Consider the following 19,920-nt stretch of genomic DNA (forward strand, 5'->3'; position numbering starts at 1 on the left):
CACTTAGATTTCATAAGGAGATGTGGAACAATCTCTGGACATTTTTAAGAACACTTTAGACAAACCCCTCTTAGAAATGATGAAATTCTAGATTATCTTGCCTTGAGGAAGATGAATGGATACTGTGACCTCCCTTCCAGTCTTATTTTTTAACTCATCTATGAAACTTTTTGGTGGAAAAAATAATAATAAATATACACAACATGGATAAATAATGACTATGGGAACTATAAGCTCCTGTCCAGCAAATGCTTCCATACATGCTGAACTTTACTATCTTAAGTCATCTTACAGATGTCAAGAGGCTGACTCAGGACAGGAAAATTATGTACGTGCTGAAGTGTTTGCACTACAAGTGCCATAACTCTCACTTCTGTACAGCATGAGGAAAGACAACTGTTTACACTTCTATGCTGCCTGTATGAGAGCCTTCAAATCAAAATAATTAATGTCTGGAAAAGACTGGCCAGTGAAGAGTTTTGTTAGTTTGTACAAGGAACATTTCTAGGACTTTGGACACAGAAAAAGTAATGGGGCAATGAATCATAAGCACTGCAATGCTTTTGTACATTCACTTGCAGTGTATGGAGATGAAATAGTAAGGATGATTTAGTATTAGAAGCTCTCGCTTGGTGAAGTCAGGATGTCTTGACACCAAATATTTTAGGATACTGGCAAATTCTTACCATGATCTCTCAATAGACCTCAGTGTTGTCAGTCTTGAAGTGAAGTGAGGTAACCTTGATGAATATTACAGAATACATTTATCTAGTTAAAAATGGGAGAGTCAATGTGATGATTTGGGGGTATATATCCAACTGGTTACATACTTTACTCCGGGGCTTGTTTCCCAGGTTGAGACCTCTGGGGGCTGTTATCTCTTTCGCCAAAGCAAAGACAGTACACGTGAGGCCAGGCTGCTAGGGATTTTCTTGGAATGCCTACACAAAAGGAGCCATAAAGACTGTTAAGTCACACCTGGTTTATTTCTAATGGACTAATATGCATTACGTCCGATAACTGCTTTAATAACTTCTATGTAATTGCTTAGAGGATTGAATCTGAAAAAGAAATAGCACTTAAATTGAGTCTAATGGACAATACTCGGTAGCAGAATGAAAATGAGAAAAGGAAAAATAAAGCTAAATGAGCATGTCTCCTGCCTTGACTCAGCTCTGCACCGCAGGCATTACTGTGGGCATTTTTACTGACTCCAATGGAGCAGGATTAAGCCTATTGCTTTAATCATTAAAAATTGATTAAGAGAGAGCACTGGAAAATAAACATTAGGAAACTATTGCCCTCACATTACAGAATGGATTAGGTATGGAGAGCTTAGTGGCTTGTTCATCTAGTTTCATTGTTTACTTACAGTAAACTATTTGAGGCAATAAGGGAATATAAATATCCAAAAGCATAATTGAAGAAAGAAATAGCCGTTTGCCAGGAGTAAAAACCTAAAGAAGCAGAGTGCCTCTTGGTTATTCCACCCCTCTGTAAATGAGTTATCTTTTGAGAAAGTTTCCACTGGTTAACTGACATTGATGGCAGTAAATACTGTGCAAAAACTGCAAGGATGCATTTTTAATAACTCTGTGGTTTGTCTTCTTTTATTTGGCAAACTGTCTAAATACCATTGTAGCATTATATTAAATTATCTCACAAGGACTCAATCAGCTAATGTATTATTGCTGGGTTTGAAAAAAAACATCAAGAAGACCTATTTATAAATAACTTCTCTGTGCTCACTGTATTAACTATTTTTTTTCTTCCAACAAAGTTTGTTGCCAAAATCTGTACGCTAGTATCATTTGGCAAACTTTTTGTAGCCTTATCTGATCTGCAGAGACTTTAAAATTGTACTGTAAATACATATTAAAAACTTCTTAGAATGGAGAATCTATTGTTTATTGCAGAAATATGTATACAATTGCTAAGACATACTGTAACAGCTGCCATGGAGATATTTCCCCATACTTCAGTGCAACTAAGATATACGCAGCTGACATCTTCCTTGAGAAAACCCTTGGAAAGCTTTCTGACAGAAGCCACTGCACACAATTATCAGCCATGCTGCCATTTAGAAATACTTTTTCCCCCCTTTTCTTTCACTGCACTCCAGAGCTGCACCTTACACAAGCTACAGACAGCATTGAAAAAAGACTGTGTATGCAGGAATTTGGGCATGTGAATTGCTGTATATGTGGAAATTTGAGAAGTGTGGAACAGCCACATGAAAGGTTTTCTTCTCATTTGCAAGTTTAAATGGTCAAAAAGATTGCTATCTTGGGCAAAATATATTTTCATGAACGACATGCTACATGATAAATTTCATCCCGGAGTTCATTTTTTATGAATGACTACAAACCATTTACAGAATGATTTTTAAAAAGACAAATGGAGAAAGACCTTTCACTGTACAATGGTAGTGCGCATTGCTATAATGCAAAAGTAGGATGTTACAAACTGTGGGGACTCTTCTGCAGATGTTGAATCCTTGCAAAACCTATCCAAGGCCTTAATTGCTTCCTCTGTAATACATGTACACCTAATCACGTTTCAGCTTTCATCTTCTCTCTTCCCTCTCCCATAGTCTTGACATCTAATGTTCTATTCAAAGCACGAGCAAAAAAAATTCTTTTATCTTATCCTTGGGGAAAGTGCAAAGCATCAACCAGAGGTAGAGGTAACAAGGTCCCTTCAGAATCTATCCTCTTTATTAACTGAGAAATACCATCCAGTTTCATATTTTGCAGGAATGGGCAAAAATCTAGTGGTGCGAGTGCGTAAAGCATCGGATGGTGTCTCTGATCTAACGTCTGCTACTTGATATGAAGCCCATGCCCCTGTCACAGACATAAAAGCAAAAGCTATACAACTGCACTGGCAGCAAATGAAATGCAATCAAAGTTTTCTGTGTTACAGTTGTACTGCACATACTTACATTTTTAGGATGTTCTATATGGTTATATGATTAAATAAGAACCTCTGTTAAAACACAAGGCTCAGTTAAATCAGCTTGCAACAACGAACTACAAGGTATGGATTTCAGAGCTGACAGGCTATGTGTGCTAGGGCATACCTGGCTGGGACTCTGTGAATTGATTTAAGGATAAAGGGAATATTAGATCACAGAGTCCATAGTACTTGATCATACAGTCCAGTCTCATCTATATAAAGACGCTACATGTTGATAGCAAGACTGTGGATAAATTAAAGCAATTCAGAGATGCTGAAATCTCTGAGAAATTCCAACCCCTGAGAAACCAAGCAGAGACACGTGAGATTAAGGTATAAAGATGCCTGAGGTCCACGCAGGGAGCTGATATGCTGCCCCTCAGTGCTCCAAGCAGGCAGTGGTGCTCCCTGGTGCAGAGAAAAAATGATGAATTCTCTGGTCATTGCTAATTTGATCATGCTGATTTCTTCTCAGTCCAAAATTTGGTCAGGATTTGGAAGCTGAGCATCTGAACAAAGACTCATAAGCCAAGTAATTAAAAACTTAGATTGTCTGCACCTCGTCTCTGTCACTTGTGTCCCATCTCCACCAATGTTTCATCCCTGATTTTTCAGAGAATGAAAAAACCCCACAAGTTAAAGCAACCTGCATTCCTCCTCCCACCCCAATCACAGATGCAAATAAATCAAGAAAACTTGTGGCAAATGGCATGTTAGGGGAAAAGTACCACCAGATCAATGAAGTCTATTAGCAGAAATCCTCTACCATATTCATGTCAAGGGAATTTAAATTCTAAGCTATTATATCCCTGGGTTTGTATATTGCTACTTGGGAATGCCTGGACATCTCAGTGCTCAGAGATCGCTTGGAATTAATTAATTTTCTCTCTCTCTGACTTTAAATATTACAGTGCAGATGGTGGGAGAAGCCACCATGTGAGCAGTCTTGAATGTGGCAGCCAGAAGCCCTGGGTAAGACAGGGCTCACAAGAAGTTCAAACGTGCCCTGTTTGAGCCCTGCGTACTGAAGAGGATATAATGAGTATTTCAGTAAGGATCTGGAGACAAAAATGCATCCAAATCAAGCACTGAAATAATTTCAAGCGACAGATGAATTCGTACAAAGCAAAGTCTCTTCAGAGGTACTCTGGGGACAAAATGCCTACATTTTTTAACCAGATTACTTGTTAAACATAAAGTGCCCTGCTTCAGCTGAATGACTACACTGCACTCCTATGGGAAGCACATGTGAGCTCTTCTGTACAATATCTCTTATCACCAGAAACGGTATCTCTGGATCAGGTTTTGCACATAAAAAGAAATTATCTGTGAAAATTACCGTGTGTGAACTGGGTTACTTTGTTTACACAGAATGTCCCATTTAATTTTTTTATAATGAATGGTATTTCAAATTCATCTTGTCAGATAAAGATACAACAATTATACCTTTCAGTTGCAATTACTGCTATTTGTGCAAATGTTTCCACCCATTTGTTTTAATTGTATTGTTTTACAAGTGATGTTGGCAAGATTTTTTCCAAACAACAAAAATGCCCCTTGACATGCAGTTTTTCAAAAAATATACTCATTTGTGTTCTCATAGCATTGCTCTCTTGGTAAAATTGCATATTTTGATTCAAAAAGGAATATTAAGCCAGGAAAGATAAGAGAGAGCAATAAGGAGAGGGAGGAGAAGGAGAAGGAGAAGGAGAAGGAGAAGGAGAAGGAGAAGGAGAAGGAGAAGGAGAAGGAGAAGGAGAAGGAGAAGGAGAAGGAGAAGGAGAAGGAGAAGGAGAAGGAGAAGGAGAAGGAGAAGGAGAAGGAGAAGGAGAAGGAGAAGGAGAAGGAGAAGGAGAAGGAGAAGGAGAAGGAGAAGGAGAAGGGGAAGGGGAAAGGGAAGGGGAAGGAGAAGGGGAAGGAGAAGAAGGAGAAGGAGAAGGTTCCCTATTTAATTTACCTACATAGACATGGCCAGGGCAAGTATAAGAAAATATTGCCAATAAAACTGTAACTTCAAGGAATTCTGTGGAAAACTTCACTGTACTCCTGGGCTCCCAACCCCAATGAATTCAGCCTGGCAGGAACGAATCAGCCACTGAATGGTGATGGCTATTGTCCTCTTCAGAGCCTGCTGGGACCTGAAACTGTTTTTCTCTGTCCTCAGGACCCTTCACTCTGCATTTAGCAGCGAGTATTTAACAACATAGAGCATTCTGGAAAACAGCTTATGTAAGAAATACTACAGTAAATACATGCACATGGTGTTTGTGGCTTCAGTTCTTAAAAACATATATGGTCAGTGGAATCCCCCTATCTCTCACATGGTACCAAGGCTAGAGCCAAACCCTGTGGGGAGGGAACACAGCACTGGTGGGACCCCATTCACTTCCGAATGCAAATGCCTTTCTCCGCCCAACTGCCTGGAGCACTATGCAGTGCTGGCTTCTGTCCTCCAGATGCACCTGAGTCTTGCATAAGTTCCTGGCAAGAAACATGCACAGCAAAACATTTGCTGCCTTTAAGAGAACCTGTGGGGTTATTAAAGCAAGTTAATATTTTTTTTCATCAAAATAGTCCTGTCGCTCCATAAAAATTCAATGTATTTTTGTGGGGAAGTTTCTATTTATTTTTTTCCTAGGGAGAGAAGTGAAAAAGGAAGCAATAACAATGCCCAAGAGATGTTTTAAAAAAATAAGTACTTAAAAAATTAATTACGAATAATTATTTTAAAGATCATCAAGAATAGATAAAAAAAATCTAAAGAGCTTTTTATACATTCTTCACTTAATATAGTTAAAATTTTTTGACTCCCTGTTTTTCTTGAACATTTCAGGACAAAAGGGTCTGAGTCAGCTGGCATGAAACCCCACCATGGCCTACAAAGAAAGTGCAAAGATATTGCTATATTAATTAGCATCATACCACAGTGGACATGAGGACAGTATCAGAGTGCTGAAGAATATTTGCACAGTCAATGAAAGGAAAGCTGAGGGAAAGCAGGAAGGCAGGAAACAGTTAATCAATCTTGATGGATAAAGAGATTATAAAAAATTGGAAGACAGAAAAGTGTTGAGATATCAGTTATTTTCAATAAAAACGAAAATAAAATCAGTAGAAAAGAAACTTAAATATACTGAATAACAGGAAGACAGCAGAAAAGTGTAAGAATAGAAGAGGAGGAAATTGTACCAGCATGCAAGTAGCAGCCCTGGTCTTTCTCAGACAGAACTGTCACTCCCAGGCAACCCTTCATATTTTGGGAAAGCTTCACAAGTGAGAAATGCCCAAGGTATGCAATTAAGAGTGAAGAAGTAAGTATGGAGTTAGGTTAAATAACTCCCTCTTTCATCTCATTTCCTAGTATTTTGCAAAGAGAGACACTCAGGGCAACCATACCCCTTTCTCCTCTGAACTACACACTGAGATATTCCTCCCTTTCTTTGTTCTCGAGCTAGAAAGCAGACTTCTCTCACTTTAATCCATTTCCTTTGCAATGAGGCCCAGCCTGTGCCCCTTGCACGTACCTGGGAACCTAAAGCGAGAGCTGCTCAGCTCAGGGAGGTCCTACAGCAGGCTGAGCAGCCTCAGCCAGCCCTGCCCCATTAATAAATAACCTTGGTGTCTCTCCGCCAGCTCCCAGCCAGCCTGGCCTAGCCCTGACCTCCCTGGCAGGAGGAATATTACGGTCAGCCAAGCCCTGGCTTAGCCCGAGCCCTGTTTGATCAGCAGCAGATTATGCTAAGAGCTTTCCTATCTGAATACAGCATGTGAGCACTCAGGCTGGCTTCTGCCTTCCTGTTGTAATTACTGGATAATCATCAGCAGCACATGCACCTACCACAGACACCTCCCGAGCAAAGGGTCCAAAGCTCTCCTGCCATCAGCCACTTCCACGTCCCTGGAAAAGGGATCTCTGTGTGAGAAATTGTGGCACGAAGCCATCACCCTTATCATATACCGTAGGAGATTTTTGAGAAACACAAATGCAAGCAAAGTGATTAGCCATGACTGTGGCCTACAGAAATAATACTGCTTCCTTCTGATAAGCAAAGTGACTGTTTTGAATGTGACTTCACCTTATTCTGTGCTGTTATACAAATCTAGTATGTTATCTTGGAGACAAGGACAATAATAAAATAATCTATTCCCATGACTTTCATGGTATCAGTGTTATCTTGCTTAAAACCAGAAAGTTTTGCAAGCAAAGTCTGATGTCACATTTGGCTCTGGTGGGTCCGGGCCTTGTCCAGGTCCATCCTCGTTCCAGCACTTGCTTTCTGTGGCAGTCGGTAAGCCCCCAGCATTTCTGTCTTGTCCTAATGGATTAATAATGGAAGTACTGGCTAAAATCTGAGCACTCCTCAGCTGGAAATGCAACTTCTTCAACTAACTGATGTTAGAGCCACAGTGAGCTTTGGACCTAAAGCAGCCATAAAGAAGGTAAATGCAATGTTATGGAGCCATTTCCAACACAGATTCACAAACACGAGTGTCTCTGTATAGAGCATTGGTGAGACAGCAACACAACTCTGGCAGGTCACATTCAGTGCAGCACACAGGTGATGGCATCTAAGGTAACTGAAATGAAAAACTGTTTGGGGAATGAGGGTTGTTTACCCTAGTCAAAAAAAAGCTGAGACAGATTGATCTCTCTAGGGTAAACTAAGAATATTTACTATGAGAATGGTAGCTGAGAAGAGGTACTTAAATTAGTCACAGAAGGAAGAGAGTACAAATTAGCAATCAGTACATCCATGTGGGAAGTAGAAGACAATTCCTAGCCTTACAAAAGAGAGCTCTTGGTAGCCAGTTACTTCTAAAAGGGAGACTGGTAAATTCTGAAACAACTACATGATGTGATGAGTGTGGCACGTAGGACAAGACTCACAGACCAGAAAACGCCCTCCACATAAAAGTAAGTGGCACAGTGATACTCCACTAAGAAAAAAAGTGGACAATTTGACCCTGCTTTTGGGGGTCCTTTCCCCTCCGCAACCAACAACAACCCTCGTACACAGCTCCTGATGGGAGCTGGGTTCTTGGCATGAATGCATCCATTTGGGAACTCACTTTCTTGTGTGGCTGGTACACTGCTCCCTTGAAGAGTTAAACAAGGCTCAGATTTGGGTTTCCAAGCCATACAAAGTCAATCTGCAGTTACAGAGACACATTGTTATGAACCTTCCCCACTATCATAAACAATTATTTCCTGCAAGAAGCCATTCCATCTTCTTTTATGCCTTTTTTTAGAAGTTGTACACCACCACCCCAAATGAAATCAAAGCAACATAGTTCAGTAAAATGAGTTTGGGAAGAAGCAGCTCCTAACTAGAGACAGTGTTTAAGCCATGTGGAGAAGCACCTTATGCAAGCAAAACTACTCAAGAAATAAGTATGGCTCAGTGTAAGTCTTTGAGAATCTAACAGGCACAGCTTTTACTAAGAGAGGGAGATAACACCAGAGTATTTGGAGTATGGAAGGCAACTGAATAGCCTGCTTAGAAATATCCAGCATTAAAGAAACAGCCTAATCCCATTAATCTGAAGAGACCTCAGAGTTCAGCTATGACACAACCCAGCTGGGACAGAAGAATATCATGAAACACACTACGGATATTCCAGTGAGAAGTGCATCCGGTGAGAAGGTATTTCTTGAAATGCTGCAATATAGAGCCGGGGCCTGGGAGTGGGGACGAGGTTAGCTACATCTTCAGTGATATTGGGCCTGCGCGTTCTTGGGTGCTTTGGCTCAGTCTTTGTTAAAAGGGGTAACTTGAAGGTGTGCTAAGTAATTTATAAGACCAGACCCTTTACTCCTGGAGCACTTTTGAATTCATTCCTGGTGTTTGACTCACATGTTACAGGTGGCTTTCACCTGCCTCAAACTTTCATGGGCCATTGAAGGTTACCCGAGAAAAAACTGACGGAAGCATAAGATCAATCACCCCAAAACAGGTGAGGTGTATATACTACACCCCTTTTTGATCCATGGTGAGCTCCCCACAGACTTTTCTTCCTTTTTGGCCCTTGCTTGCCCTGTGTGTCTAGCTTGCATATTTTTCTTTATTCAAAGACTGTTCAAGACTCACAAAAATACTGTGGTCTTTGGTCAAAGACTGTACAAAACTCCTTGTACGGTACTTCACACAGCAAGGTTCTGTTCTTAGTTGGATCCTCTGTGAGCTAATGTAATATAAATAGCAGCTGGAAAGTTAAGACAGGACACTCAGACCTCAGGTCCAACCTTTGCACACAGGCAGTTCAAGCACACAGGGCACCATAAAGCTGTGAGAGAGCAACATTTAAATCATCTGTGATGCTCAGGTTTATTCTGTCTAATGCTCTGTCATTCAGCCCTTCAGTAGGAAGACATTTCACACTACACAACTCAGCTGTATTTCAATTTTTCTAGCCTTGCATGTTGCTTAAGCCAACCCAAGTTGCTGTGACAACAGGCTGGTCCTGAAATGAAAGGAAAAAAGCTCCCAGAATAAGGAGAAACATACAAATGGAAGAAAGAGTCCCAGTCTTCTAATTCAGAGAAGGGGCAGCAGGAGGACGTTTGAGTGATAAAAGGGGTCTCCAGAGTGCTGGGCAAAAAGTGAGATGACTGAAGACTATTGAAAAATGTGTGGATGGGGATCTTAAATTTAAACAACACTGATATCTCTATAATGAATTCATCCCCTTGTCTATCTCAAAATTTAACCACTGGCACCAAAGCGGTTTCTTATTTTTTCATGCTCTATCTGCAAAAACATGCAACAACCTACCTTTTGCTTTTTTGTTGGTAAAAGTGACTAGAATCAAGATTTAGGATTTAGCTTATCGATGAGTCATCACCACCAACAAACACATAGAAGCAGACAGTCCTCATCAGTATTAAGACTGAAGTCCCAGTTTGCAGTATGCTGGCCAGCCAAGGATATCCCTACACCAGCATACCCTATATACAGATGCAACAGAAGCTGCAACTTGCTGACGGTATTTAAAGGCAGCATTTGTGGCATAAGGGCTGGACTCATCTCACTTTTCTGCAACCACCTACAACTGAACTAGTCACCTCAAGGTCCTTTCACAAACAACAGAGAAAATGTAGTATTCTCAGGGCACGATTAATCTGATTATTCCATGTACCTAGCTTAGACTGAGATGAGATGTTTTTCTCTGCTGAATTGAGTGGTGCTTGAGGGCTTCAGGCTCAGACACCTATGGTGCCCTCAGTCTGGCCAGAGTCCCAAACTTGGAGACCTGAACTCCGGTCTCTGGACCCCACCCCGTTTTAGAGGTGGGCAAAGCAATTCACCTCTGCAGACAGAGGTTTCTTTTCTCCAAACCTTAGCTGCCTAAAACAGAAGGATTGAGCTTAGGCAAGTCATGCAGACACACTCCCCAGCCTGCTGAGAGAAAGAGGCTTTTCTCGACGGAAATTCAAGTTGGACTTGTGGCCTGAATCATCCTGACTCTTTCATATGGTTAAAGTCAGGTAAGTCTTGGCTCCCTGCTTTGCAATAGTATTTCCTATAGTTAGCGTGGTGAATCCTGTGGTCAGGGCTCTGGAAAAGCCTTTGAAAAACAGGTTTGACTCCTTCAAGGAAAATCTCCACCTAGAATTTTGGTAGCTAAAAGTAAACTGCAATCCTACAGCCTGCTTTGTGACACCGCTTGTCTCGCACTTCACACTGCTCAAGAGTTTGTCTTCTGCTGCAGTAGTGACTCAGCTTCTTCACGTTCCCTGCTCCGGAGTTAAAATCACACAGAGGAAGGCAGACTCACTGCGAAACACCACACGGGGAGCAGAGGGTTACTGCACAAGGAACAGAGCAGATTTCTGTGCCATTGCTAAATAGTTGCATCAGTGGCTCTCTGGCTTTAGCCCACAGGTCCCCTTGCAGGAGTATAAAGAACCCCTTCAGCTGGAGTCAGGGTTAGGCAGGACCACACTAAGAGCAAGCTCCTGAGCCATGTTGCATTAGAGCTCTAAGAAATTAATACAAATAAGGAAAACCTTTGCCAAATGCAAAGGTAACAAAAGAAAAATGATAAAAGTGTTATTTGGGCATTCTTAAGAGATTTCTAGGTTGACTGCACTAGTCCTCATGACAAGAAACAGAAGCAGTTTAATAATCTAAGATACTGAGTTGTGTAGTCTCATCGTACCTGTTCATCTTCGATAATCACAACATTTTATTTTTACTGAAAAGTTCATGTACCTGCTTTGGGATTTGAGGGGGTGATTCTTCCAAACACAGCTTGCAGAGCCCAGAGGCTTCTTCCAAGCAAGAACACCCTTCTCCCTGAGGACCACATCCCTGCTCCATTAACAAGGTGCTTCTTTCTGCCCCCTCGTAAGTCTTGCCTTTTCCATTTTCTGTTACCCACTGTCCACTCCCAAACTTCACCACTTCCCTCTGTTTCCACTGTAAGAGATTAAAATCCATTCCATTTTTCCATACAGGCATCAATCCTCAAAATATGTTTCTTTATTGTAAAATCTGTAGTGCTCTATACAATCTTTGATTTCCTCTTTTTCTCTATGAAGAGATAACATGATGCTTCTTCCCTCCCTGAGGTTTTACCAGAGATTTTTCTTTACCAGTGAATATAGGTCAGTGAATTTAGACCATATGTGTTGCTCCACCGGGTGATTGTTCCATTTTACAGTAAATAAGGCAGGGCATCTGTTTTAACAACAGAAAAACCTACAGGAGTTTGTCAGATCAGACTGGTTTTGTACACCTCAAGTGTTAAAAGACCTTGAAGCCACAGTAAACAACACAGAAGGTCGAAAAGAACCTACAGACGTTTTAATCTGAAATTATTCTCGATAAGAGCTCTACAGATATATCAATGAAAAGGCAAGAGTTATTGGACTAGTTGGGAAATTGTATTAGACTTCTGTGTTGGGAAGAAGATCATTATCAGTCAGAATTGGGTGAAGCTGTAAAAGCAAAATCAATTTAAACTTATTCAAAATATTTCAAGTAGTCTGAAACCAGGAAAATTTCGATCACTGTTTTAACAGTTCTGACAGTTACACTAATTATTTTGATATCTTTGATCAAACTGCTGGCATGTCATCATATGTATTTTTAATATGGATAGCCAATATCATATTTTTCATATTTACAATGTATTTAAATATAATACATTATTTTAAATGTATTAAGAAGGCTTTTGTAAATATGAACTGTCATAGTATTTTTTTTTGTGGAAAAAGGGAGAAATTAATCAATGCATAACTGTTAAATTCAGTTTAGATGCCAATGTCTGTAAGCAGTTAGACTGAGAGCACATCCTACTTAGTATATTGTTAGTAAACAGATTTTCACAAGTTTTGAGAGGAAAACTGGATTAAAAAGTTAGATTTTTATAATGCCTTGCATTAAAAATTACTTAATCAGATTCTTAAATCTTAAAATGGAAAAATCTCGGGAAAGATTTTAAATAAATGCGATGGTATATCCTGTGATGTACACAGATGGTGATGTAGGGGCAGAATGCCAGTGTACAGAATCACAGCGTTCGGTGAATTGCGGGCAAAATAATTAATGGCATTTCTAGTAGCATAACACCCTGCAAATATACACACTGCCTCATGGAGTACTTGTCAGCAATATTGATCTAGGAAATAATTAGTCCCTGCAAAGTTCTTTCACACCCTTTCACCAGATGGCCGGGGAAGATCGTCAGCTAAAATCACGCTGTTTCAGCACTGGAGAAAATGCCAAGGAGTTGCGCTTTATGCCATCCTGTGTGAGATCTGGGCACACTACACTGTGCAAGAGGTTTCAGTCTCCCAGGTACTGCATACCGGTACGGCATGTTTCACAGATCACATCAGATCATTTTTCCAAGCATCGCCGCCAAGCGCGCTTCACACCCCGAAATTTGCAAGCCGCTCTGCAGAAAGTTTTGCCATCTGCCAAAAAATAGTACTTCTCTGAAGGGAATGAGATCAGGATTCATATATTTAGAAGCAGACTCGACTCCAAAAGAAACAGCATACTTGCTTAAATAGAGAAATATGTTAATTATAGCTCACGGTGGCTGTACAGTCGTGTAGCAGGCCCAGCTTTATGTTCAGCTAACCTCTGCTTTACCTCACTTCACTTTGCTATTGCGCAAAGATTTAAGAAACATATTCACTGTTCCCACAAGTATACAATACTGTTTTACTCTACACATGCTATATGATCAGCTACTGATTTCAGTGGATGCCTGGTACAGCAGAAGCATTCGACTGGTGTAGGACAATCCAGCAGAAGTACATACACTGGCCTAAGAATAACATGCAAGCACTGGATGATAACATACCTTCTATTTTGTTTGGGTTCCCTGCATCCTAGAGCTAGCTCCAAGGCTCTGGAAGTCAGAAGAGAATAGTATTTTCTCATGCTCAGATACATGGGATACTGGATATGGCATTTGACAGCTCATAAGTAGCAGCACAGGGAATTCTGGAAAGTTAACAGTTCTTTGAACAAGGAGCAACGAGCCTGATTTGGCTGGTGATGGGAAAAGGAAAACAAAATAGGGCAGTGAGCAGCGCTGTTGTGGCTGTAGCTGTGGCGGAATTTCCATTTCAAAGCTGGGTTTTCCACGTCTTACTTCTCCATTATAAATACAAGCTGCAAGTTAAAACTTGGCCCAGAGAGTTTACCTGACACCTTTAGGAATGAAAGACTGAATCAAGTTGCTAAAAAAAAAATAGGGAAAGAAGAAAATCTCTAGTGTTAGTGCAAATATATTTCTAAAAAACAAATCTGTTGGTTTTTATTTTTGTGGAGGCTGAGGGGAAAGTGGAAGCATTGTCTGCTTGGCTTTCATCAGCTGTCAACAGCAATGCCACAGCTGCACACTCTCCTGCGGACAGCGATTACAAAAAGCGAGAGGGTTCTTTAGGTGAGTTTGTCTTCAGCAGAAAGTCATCTCGGGTCTGAATGTGGAAAAAGAATTTTGATTTTGCAGATTCAATGCTGACAGTCACCGAGTGTCTGGTACAAGACAAATCATTTTCAGCTGTGCGCCAGTCTAGTCCCAGCCAGAGTTAGCCTTGGAGGTTTGCTGTGTTGCCAGAGTTTGGCCTGAGCACGAAGCCTGGCCAGTCAGTGACCGAGGGACCGACGCATCCAACCCTGCCGGGTAATGTCCAGACAGCTTCGGGGATTTTCCATGCTACAGCCTCCACTTTATATGCAGCCATAACCTTAGTTGCCTTTGGTAAATTAATCAGTATGCAGCTTGCATTTTTCAGTGGTACAAAGATTTTTTTCTGTGGATAATGAAAAGTAGCAGTGAGCACTTCTCACCTCACAGTCACCACTAAAATGACACCGTAATCGCTGGTGAGCTTTGGAGAGCATGGAGATTAGGTCATGGCAGGGATCCTTTGAAGAGTCTGCACGCTGTGGTTGACATCTACAATAACCATCAGGGAAATTTGGGGTTTCATTTTCTCTGAGAGAGCAATGAGCAATTCAGGCAACAAAGCAGTCAAAGAGGATATAATTAAAGACGACTTGTTTATGAGCAGGTCCAGGGGAGGGCCACGAGGATGGTCAGAGGGCTGGAGCACCTCTCCTGTGGGGACAGGCTGAGGGAGTTGGGGTTGTTCAGCCTGGAGAAGAGAAGGCTCCAGGGAGACCTCATTGCAGCTTTTCAGTACTTAAAGGGGGATTATAAAAAAATGCAGAGCAAATTTTTATGTTTACACAACAGATGATGATATGAACTTACACTGAATGGTACTTTCCAGAACAGAGTAGGAAGAGAAAAAGCTAGTTCAAGATTATAAGCATAAAACAAATACATTTTGTCAGGTCAGAAATCTGACTGATTTTTCCCCTTTATACCCCTATATATATTATGCTAACAGGGAAGGAAATGTGAGGTCATGGAATGACACATCTTCCCTTCATATTGCATTAAGCTTCCTAGTTTGTTTATTTGTTTGTTTGTTTTTAGCTGGAGGAATTATTTCATGAATTGTCAGTGCTTTTCACACTGAAAATGGGAACTTCTGTATTTCATTTGCAACTGACTATCAGAAAGAAAATCTGATAAAACACATGGCGCTTGCAAGGTGCACTGGTTCCTTCAGCTGAAGAGACTTTTGTTTTTCTTTTGAACACACAGTAGCAGTATCTGTATTTATTGTGGAATAAATTCAGAAATTAATGGCATACAATGAACAGAAGAGGTTAGTCACAAAGCACTCAGTCACACAGCTTATTCATTTATATGTTGTTTATCTCCTGGTATATGCCACTAGAAGTAATCATTTAAATAAACAACTTCTCCAGTAGGTAATAAAATGTTATTGAGTTTCCAGACTCACAGCATATGCTGTGGCAATAAATCAGACTTATTCTAAACTTGTACTAATTTGCAGCATTGGAAGGCATTTTAGAAATGTCACATTTAAAAGGGATGTGGTCGATTTTTGTTTCTCTATGATCTTTCCCTCTCTGCAGCAATCCTGAGAAGGGCTTAGGTGTTTGGAAACGTGGATGTGCCTTTTCAACTACATCAGCTATTACAACAAGCAGTATTACCTTTCCTGCAAACCTTGCCTAACTATATTGCATTGATCAAGCTTTTAAACGAGTACAAACAACTAATCAGGTGTCAGTTACAGTTATTGCTAAAAACGTTCTGTTGTACGCTACCAACAGCTGCACACTGGGAAAATCTGCCAAGAGATGATACAAAAATTAGTTTGATCAACACTGGCATTCCAGACAAAGAACAGCAAAGAAATGAAAGGCATCTCTCACTGTCCTTGCCTCCCCAGTCCTGAGGTGCATTCAGGTTCCCAGCAAACACCTATCTAGAGCTGGTAGCCTCAAACTGGTCATGCCACCCTCTGCTTCGGAGCTCCTTGAGAAACGGAAGCCAGACAGCACTTTTCTGTAGTCCTTTGGCCACTCTTGGCTAGGATCTTCTCTTCTGATTAAGATCGTGATATCTGTGAGGAAGCTAGGGGTGCCTGTGTCCCCGAATAACTAAGCTGGCTAGTAACTCCCTTTAATAAATCTGTCTGTCTGAAGCTCACATCCCCCACCCCACAGCATCTCTGCTGCCCCAGGAATGGGAGGAGGACTGTATGCCCTGGGGAAGGGATTTCACACCCCTCTGGGATCCATGAAACCTTCCTGACAGCTCAGTAAATACAGCAGGGTGATTAATATTGCATAGTGTCACCTGAGAACAGCTGCAGGGAGTGGTAGACACACATCATCTGTCCCTCCTGGACAAACATCAGTTAGGCAAGAAAGAGGCTAGCATGTTTCGGAGGACTCATTATGTCTGTCTGGACCCACATTGGTTCTATAAAAACCCCTTTGGAATAAACTTTGCATTAAAATAAAGTATATTAAATTCCCTCTGACTCTAACTCATAGCATGTTCAGAGTAAAGATGGACAGAGCAGTTACTTTAAAAAATCACTTTTCAGATCTGTACTGGGTAATCGATGATGAAAATCCTGTTTATTTCCTCATATTTACTGTATTTTACATTTGAACTTACGGCAGAGATACACTGTATTGTATAAAACCCTAATTCTTTCTGCACAATGAACATAGAATTTTAACTCTGTTTCAAAACCTCAAATATCACCTAGCATTCCCCAAAATATAAGGAATTCAAGTTCTGAGATAAGACCGTGCAGTCTGTTTCCAGCCCCACTTGAAATGAATGAGAAATACTGGTTGAGTCCTGACAATACACAGCACTAGGCTTGCTGAGCACTGGGCTTCTCTGCACAGTGGCTGCTGAGACACTCACGTGGCTGGTCCCCAAGCTTATGGCACTGCCAGAAGGTTTGGGAAGGCATGGTTTGAACCTTCGGGAAGGCAGGTTTGAACAGCTGCCTCTGTGCAAGCAAATTCAGTCCAGTATAGAATCATAGAATGGCTCGGGTTGGAAGGGACATAAAGACCACCCAGCTCCAACCCCCTGCCATGGGCAGGGACACCTCCCACCAGACCAGGTTGCCCAGGGCCTCATCCAACCTGATCTTGAGCACCTCCAGGGATGGGGCATCCACAGCTTCTCTGGGCAACAAGAGCTGGGTTACACGCTCTCATAGATTCTTGGAAGAGATTTGTCTACGAATTTCTTAAGGTAAGACTTAGTATGGAAGTGCCATAGTGTAACACACTGCCTGTTCCTGAATCCAGCCTGATGCACCAGTGTGACACAGGGAAACACCCAGTTTGGGCAGTGACTGCCAGGGGGGTCTGAACCATGTGCTGCAGAACAGTTATGGCTTTTGTTTCAACTAAAAATAAATAAATAAATAAAAATGAAAGTAAGTGTTTAGAGTGATCAAAAGATGACAACTTTCTGCTTTCTACTTTATGAGTTGAGTTCAGCAAAGACTGAATCAAAGACTTCTTCATGAAAACTCAGGGTTGCTCCCCCAAGAGGAGAAAAGGGATCATGGAGCAAGAGGAAGAGGTGCAACCCCAGCTTTTCAGGAGAGCAGGCTTTTGCCTCTCCAGGGATCTGCTTGGTAGAGTACCATGGGACAGAACCCTGGAGGGAAGAGGGCCACAAGGATGATCAGAGGGCTGGAGCACCTCTCCTGTGGAGACAGGCTGAGGGAGTTGGGGTTGTTCAGCCTGGAGAAGAGAAGGCTTCAGGGAGCCCTCATTGCGGCCTTCCAGTACCTAAAGGGGGCCTGCAGGAAAGCTGGGGATGGACTCTCTGTCAGGGAGTGTAATGACAGGACAAAGGGTAACAGTTTTAAACTAAAAGAGGGAAGATTTAGATTAGATATTCAGAGGAAATTCTTTACTCAGTGTGGTGAGGCCCTGGCACAGGCTGCCCAGAGAAGCTGTGGATGCCCCATCCCTGGAGGTGCTCAAGGCCAGGCTGGATGGGGCTTTGGGCAACCTGGTGTGGTGGGAGGTGTCCCTGCCCATGGCAGGGGGGTGGAACTGGGTGGGCTTTAAGGTCCCTTCCAACCCAAACCATCTAGTGATTCTAGTTTCAGAAAGAACATGTATCAGGCAAGGAAGACAAGAGTGAATGATGTGGGGCAGTTGTTGGCCACCTGGCTCATGCTGAGGCATGCTGGTGGTGCCAGTAGAAGATGTGGAGCAAAACAATCAAACATTAGTTCTGTTAACCCAGATGGATCACCCCAGATTCTCCTGCGAGACAATCAACCTTTGGAAACCATGCATACAGAAACTGGAAAGGAGAGAAGCCAACATCAGACAAATAGATCTTGCTGTCTTGAAGATTACGTATACTGTTTTAGGCACCTGTACAAGCTTTATCAAAATCCGTGGGGAAATCCCTGCATTATTCAACATAGTTTAGATTAAAGCTTCAGCAGATGAGAAATTGCTTCTTCCTCTCAGACCAAGATTTTTTTCTTAATGTCTTTTTTATTGCTGTGTTGCTGACACAGAAACTTTGATTTTTTTTATTCCTGTTTCATGTCATAATCCTTTGTCCTCATTGTATTATCTTATTACTACTTATCTATGTCATTATTCCTATAGCAGAAAGTGAAAAATTGCACAAAGAAAATTACAGTAATTAAACTTGTACATGAAATGGAAGACCTTTAACAATTTATTGCACTTCCATACAAAATCTCTTGCCACAATATGTATGAGAAGGGAATGGGAAATTCCAGCAGGGTCTATGGGAGTTGGCATGTAACTTTTATGGAAACACTAGTCACGAACTGCAAGCTAATAAAAGTTTTCAGAGATCAGAAAGGAAGGGCTATCTTTTCTTGTACATTACGTACATTTCTTGTAATTGACGTTCAACTTTTTCAGGAACAAACTAACTTTTTTCAGTCTAAGCAGGGTCTCATTTTTCAAGCAATCCCATTATATTTACTGATGGAGTAATGTATTGTTTGCAGGATCCAGCTCTGCACAGATAAACAAGTTGCCCCATACAGCTTCAAATGTCACTGTCATACAAGGGGAAAATATCCCGTTAGATAGATGTATTATAGCCAACGCATTCAGAATTTTCCATTCCACTGACTGATTGAAGAATTGTATCCATGAAATGTGATGACTTATTCAATTGCATCGCCTCTTGGCTAGAATAAGCTTTTGCCAGACAGATGCTCCTGAAGGATGGCTGCTTACAGCATAAATCTGATGTAACTTGATACATGGCATGGCGCACAATCAAGATGAAATGATCCTTAGATGATTCTTCCCTGTGCAAATCATTTCAGGAAGACAATTTAAATAATGATATTTTCTTTTTTATTAAGTTCTTTGGACTGTTTTTCAGATAATGAGCAATTGCATTCAGCAGTAGTAGTTATTGTCAGGTTAATATTTTATTAATCCTCTACCTGGGCCCAATATCCTAAGACATCAGAGGAGCTAGCTGTCACTGGAATACTCAGTCCTGAAGGTCTTTTCTGGACTTGATTTCCACCATGCCTCCTCATTATTATAAATGCTTATCTCCTATTTTAACAGTCCCAGCCTGGGACATTGTTTTTATCTTTTTTTTCCTCCTCACCCATACCCTTAAATTTTTGCTCCCCTCCCCCAAAAAAATAACGAAGGGAAAGCTTATGAGTGACAATTATAAATATAAACACATAAGCATTTTTAAAAGAAGTGACTCCTTGCAGTGTCAGTCAATACTTTCAGTGTCAGTACTGTGACTGCTCAGCGTTAGGGCTAATCCCTGTCCAGGATTGAACTGATGGGACCAGTGGGACCAGCCCCATCCAGAGCAACCACCCTGTTCAGATTTCCCAGTAGTGAATAGGACGAAACAACACTGAGAAAATGCCTAGTCCCTGCATTGTCAATGTATCAGGCTTTAAAGGAGCATGGATTTTTGCTTTGTATCTAGACCACATATGAAGGAAATGCAAGTTGATGCCAGTGTAAAAGCTTCCATGTAGCAGTCAGAAACTACCCCCCGAACAATTTAACTTCATCTTTCATGGCATGC

At 41.3% G+C, this 19,920-nt stretch overlaps 1 protein-coding gene across 6 annotated transcripts in view; it reads right to left on the reverse strand.

The window, feature by feature from the left end:
* Window positions 1-19,920, reverse strand: part of MTUS2 (microtubule associated scaffold protein 2) — a 298,437-nt gene that overhangs the window by 205,338 nt on the left and 73,179 nt on the right. Inside the window, exon 3 of one of the 6 annotated variants that reach the window (XM_083849407.1) lies at window positions 6,797-6,856. The exons of the other annotated variants lie outside the window; for them this stretch is intronic. The gene's annotated coding sequence lies outside the window, so the exon portion shown is untranslated. The remainder of the gene's footprint in view (window positions 1-6,796; window positions 6,857-19,920) is intronic. 6 annotated transcript variants of the gene reach the window in all.

Source organism: Anser anser (assembly GCF_964211835.1).
Source record: "Anser anser genome assembly, chromosome: 1".
Classification (NCBI taxonomy): domain Eukaryota; kingdom Metazoa; phylum Chordata; class Aves; order Anseriformes; family Anatidae; genus Anser; species Anser anser.